The sequence below is a fragment of the Epinephelus moara genome, chromosome 17, assembly GCF_006386435.1.
Source record: "Epinephelus moara isolate mb chromosome 17, YSFRI_EMoa_1.0, whole genome shotgun sequence".
Classification (NCBI taxonomy): domain Eukaryota; kingdom Metazoa; phylum Chordata; class Actinopteri; order Perciformes; family Serranidae; genus Epinephelus; species Epinephelus moara.
Genome location: NC_065522.1, coordinates 34,146,286 through 34,152,119, shown reverse-complemented (window position 1 = coordinate 34,152,119; position 5,834 = coordinate 34,146,286).

Here is a 5,834-nt window from a genome sequence, read left to right as displayed (position 1 = left end):
TTTGGCCAATTGATGTAATATTGCTTCGTTCGCATCCTCCCATGACCCTCTACCACTGTGCCAAATTTCACATGGATTGACCAAGTCAGTGAGGAGAAAAACGTGGAACAGACACACACACAGACAGAGTTTTCGTCATTATATAGTAAGATGTAAAGAGCTGGAAAGTCCCTTTAGGGCAGGTGGGAGGAGTTATGGTTGGGTCCAACAAATCCCGGACTTTCACCCAGGGGGGCCGGTGTTGGTTTCCCTAATGAATGTAAAGGGTAAACCCAACAGCAGATGCAGAAGGATAACTAGCACATAATATGTAGATGTGAAAGGTCACTGACAAAGCAGCGATATGTGACGATTTGAGGTGACAACCTGTTGCATTTCATTTAACAACAGTGAGCGTCAGATTTTGAACAGGTTACGTGCCAAACCATGATTATTTTCCTCAAACTAACATCATAGTTTTGGAATGGAACCGCTTCCATTTCATGACTTTAAGGACATGTTTAAACCTGCGACCATTAGGCTGTAATATATGTGATTTTTAGGGTTGCTTGTATTAATTGTTTTTGAAGTCAGTGGAAATCAATCATTGTTTAGTTATGAGAGAACGCTAACAATATTGGATGTTTATTACTGGACATGAGAATATGCTATTTCAATGTATATATACTCATAATAGTAATAATTTTTCATTTTTAACTTACCATAAAAATCTGCATACTATGCTTAGTGTGACACTCTGAAGCAGGAGCTTATTTTATTCTTTGGGTGGTATACCCGAAATTGTAATTTGTTTTCATAACTAAGCAGATAGTAAACTTTTTTTTTTTTTACTAAATTGTAAATGTTGTATCAAAGCAACAGTATCATTAGCAACACTATGATGTAGTTTAAGACTGTTATTTATGATTGCTATGATTGTAATGTCATTTATAAAATTTCTGTAATAACTGTTTGTTTGTATATTTTGCTAAACATTGTTTTCATGTTGTCATTTGATACATCATTTTAGAAATTCTGATCATAGGCGCTTTGAATAAAATTAATTTCTGACTGATCTTCTGTGCAATGTTTTTGTGATGTGTTTTAAATTGTATGTGTTTGTATGTGAAGACTTACGCTCAGATGGAAATAGAAAACTCTGGTACAAATGTGAGCTGGAACTTTATTTGTATGTAATAGTCCTTAACTCTCTGTAAGCACCAGTGTACAGCCTCACAAGATGCTAGCAAGGCTATCAATATATAAATTGGTAATGACAACATTACACACTCAACATTATTACTGATACATGGCATACACACCAGCTTATACAAACAGTGCAAAGGACTCCAGCATTATTATCCATAATAAAGACTTAGAGGTCCAAATCCAAAAACAATTGTAAATCCTTTTTCCAGTCACAAATAAGTCAGATTTCTTTTCTTTATCTTGGTCATCTTATTATTGCTGAAATATTACTGAAAAGATAAAAAGGTCTTTGGCAGCAGATTAAACGTTATCACTCCATTAAATGGCAACTAGCCTTAAACATATGGGTTATAAGGGGTCTGCCACATCTACTATTAGGTTGAGAAGACCATTTTCAGGCCATAAAAAAAAACTTTCTGCAAGAAAAGGACCAAAACACAACACAGGACTGTTATCCAGTACAACAGGGTTGAGTCCCACTGAAACCGATATTTACACGCAAACATGACCTCTCTTTTAAAACTAACCACCTCATTTTGGCTCTCAAACCAAAAGAAAGTGAAAGTAAACCTAAGAAACTGGTAACATGGGCTGATAATGATCTCCTGAACCACCCAGCCCCTACTGAGCCATATTTATGAGGCTTATGATAACAGAGAATGGCCATATAACAGAGTGATGATATTAGAAGAGTCCGTCTTTGGGGATATATCAGAAACATTTTTATTGATAATAAGCCTCTAAGTGGGAGGGTGGCGTATGTGTTTGATTGACAGCTCCCTGCTGGGGGCACCACAGCACAAAGTGAACAACTTTTCACTGCTAACTGTTGAGCCCAGTCTCACTCCAAAGTCATTGAAATCCAGCACTTGGACAGTGACTAGCAGCGTCAGAAACCAACCAAAAAGGCGTCCTTTAACGAAGCATGACATGCAGCGTCAGGGAGAAATGTGGCGGGACAAGGATGAAAGTTAAGGCGGAAAAAGTCCGATCGGGGCAGGAGGGAGGGGTGGTGGATGGGTCTAAACAGACTTTCACCCGGGAGAGCGATGTTTGTGTCCTGTAGGATTATAAAGCCAAACCCTGTTCTTTGTTCCTCAACCTAACCACTTGTTTTTGTTGTTGAAGAAAAATAAACGTCAACGTTGTACCGACTTAATGCATTTATTTTGAAAGAGACTGTTTGTAAATGGTAAATTACTTGTAAACAGAAGTGTATTTTGAAAACAGACAATGCATGTAACAGGCTGAACATGACACGGTGTCTCAGAACGTCAACAACCAACATACCCAGGGTACCTTGGACGTCATATGTGGACGTGGAAAGTCCATGACCAAACTTGGACATGTGACGAGGTCAGAGTGAGAATGTGTTGTTTGTCCAGATACCATTTTGAACAATTAAATACTCAGTATGTACCGATGCAGAGTGATTGTTATGAAGCTACTTCATTTAGATGTGTAGTCCCAAAGGAATTCATATCTTCGTTGTTGCACTGTTACGTTGTATTAATGCACTCTCCAGGACACACTGACAACAGAAAATTCAGACTGGCCTTGAATACTTTATTGCATCTTGTATGGGAGGATTATAGTACACCAATAGAGCCTTAAGCAATGTGCTGTCTGGTTTATCAGACTGGTTGTCCAGGTTGTCCAGGGCGTCCTTTAATAGTGTAGTTCAAAGACTTTGTCTGTGAGTGGAATGGTTCAACTAGTACTCAGAAAGAATTACATTAAGCTTACCAGAGTTTACCTTACTAAAAATAATGAGCATGTTAAGAGTAAATTAATCCTAATTTGAAAAATAACTACACACATTGTTAGATGTGTGATGAGGTGCTAATAAGCGCCACCATTGTCCACCCAGCATTGTTCATGTGAACTAAAAGCTAATTCACATTCACTTGAATCTTGGCTGCGTACTTGGAAAATGACAGGAAACATATTTTATCTGATTATAGATGCCAAGGGTTAGAATTAAATAATTTTATGAGAGGACTATAACCTTGTCCCTCTTACTCTGTGGTAACGTTCTGATGCATTCAGAAGGTACATGGTCTTGTGGCCTATATGATTTCATTACATTCAGTGTGCAACTTGTGAAATAAAAGGAGGTGTGTGTATTAACTATTTGGTTATGTCTGCCTGACTAATTGCTCTCAAACACAAAATATCTCTAATGAAATGTAAAAACTGGACTACAGTCTAATTTAGAAATCTCACCATCACCTCCTGGCTGTAGTTACAGCATCATCCAAAGACTGAAATTTTGGATGAAAGGAGGTAACATTTAATTCAAGACCCAGAACACACTGGAGGGATACAAATCTTATCTCGCCTGGGAATGCGTTGGGGTCCCCCAGGAGGAGCTGGAGAGCGTCGCTGGGGAGAGGGATGTCTGGGGTGCTTTGCTTGGCCTGCTGCCACGACCCCGTTCCGGAGGAGTGGATTATCATGGCGGATGGCTGGATGGACGTGATAATTTAATTATTGAAAAAATAAATAAATAAAAAATCAGCCCAGCAGGAACTGTTCAAGATCTAACAATACTTATGATTATGAAAAACTGAACAGCAATCAGTGATTGCTTCTGCTTTGATGATGTATCCATGAAAGCTTTTTACTAAAATTTCTTGCCAAACAATTGGTCTCAGTGACTGTGCTCCGTGTCTTGGAGTCTTGTTGTTAAAGTGCTTAATTGAAAATTGTGGGCTTTGCTAAAAGCTCTGTATGTCCATCATTAGCACATAATGTCCCTTATGTTTAAAGGCTGGTTGTTCTAACTGGTTTGTAGGATTAATTAAATAATGTAATCATTACAAAATTATTTCTCATAGATATTAAAAGCCCAACAGGTGCCCCTGAGGCATGAGCTAGCTTTTGGCTTAAACTTGAATACAGAGAATTGAAGTATTAGACTGGATATAAATGATTGGCTGGTGAGGGGGGCTGAATCTGATATTTGAAACTGCACATAGGCATTGAGGACTGGCATAGGTAGAAGGTGACAAAGGTACTTTTTCCAAAAATTACACTATTATTAGTATATTCTTTTACGAAGTCGATGCATTCACCCCACGAGTTACTGCACACGCGCGTTGATATATGTATCCACCTCAGACGGACATCAGCTGTAGCCGAGCAGTGTAGTTACACCGTGCACGCGCGTTAATATATCCACCTCAAATAGACATCATCTCAGCTGCAGCCGATAAAGGTAGGCTTATTAATTACTTAATTACATTTACACTGCTAAAACGTGCACATTAATGTTACATTGACAAGCTAACCAATTGCCATGTTGTGTAAGTGTATGTGCATGTGGGAAGTTGCCCCATACCACTCAACTTTGTTGTGTGTTTGTGAGTGTAGCTAGGGGAGACCGGGGTCAATTGTTAAGCGGGGTCAGTTGCCCACGTACAGTTTCACATGGTGTGTGTTTGGGACACAGGTCATAGTAAATTGCAAATTAAATAGTCAACTGAACCCATTAAGAAGAGCAATGTATTCAGAGTTTTTGTTGCTTTATTGAAAGTACAGTAGTACCATTGCCAATAGTGGGATAGTTAGTGGGCTAAAACTGGACACATTATTCACATTAGACCTCATCCTCTGAACATTTAATGTCATGCCCCCTTTCAAGTTATTTTTAATCTCCTCCACGCCTATGTTAAGTGGTACACCAGAAATGACACCTCTACGTCCCCTGGCCCTGCCTGTCCCTCCTACTCTGCTCGTGCTGACCACTTTAATCCCCCCAATCTCTTTAAGTTTGAGAGCCTTACTTGCCTGCTCCTCCTTGTTGCATCCAATTAAAAGGTAACCATCAAGAAGTACTTTAGCAAAATCAATATTTCCAATATCGCTATTTAGCATTTTGGTTAACTTTAGCGGGTTAACCCTGCTCATTCCCGACTGGTCAGCGAATCTTACAATGCATTTTATATTTTCCTGATTCTGCCTACCAGATCCTTCCGAATTACTCCTTTCCTTTCTCTTTTCCCCCCAATTGCTCCTTACTTCTTTCCATCTTTGCCCTGAGGATCCTCCGCGTTCTCCTTCACTTCCTACCTCCATACTCCCGTCACTGTCTCCCCAATCAAACTCTTTCTCTGATTCATTCATGGAGCAGTTGTGCCTCACCACCGTTCCTTTTCTTCCAGCCAAGGATGCAGCCATCTCTCCGAAAACCTCTGAAACAGAGGCTTCAACAGTAATCTCGGGTTTGTTTGAAATTTGAATTTCCCACACAGCAACTACATCCGTCCGCTGCTTTTCCTCCGCCTGTCTCACTACTCCCATTACCTTAGCTGAACTGCTCCCTTTAAACCTGAAGCCACACCCATCAGGCATAATAATACATGGGAAAAAAATCCAATAAATTCAACCCTCTTTCAAATGAGGGGTTAATCATTCTGGATACCCAAACATCATAAACAGAAATTATATACATATTTAGACATATTCCCTTTAAACACCAAAAACCAATGTATATGCAGAAAATTAATAAATTAGCAAAATTACAGTCACGTCAATCATGTGACAGGTCATGTGACCATGGAGACGCTCGATGCTTCAAACTTTAGGTTTGTTCGATTCGATCACCGGAGATCAGAGCACAATGCATGCTGGTTAGTTTTGTG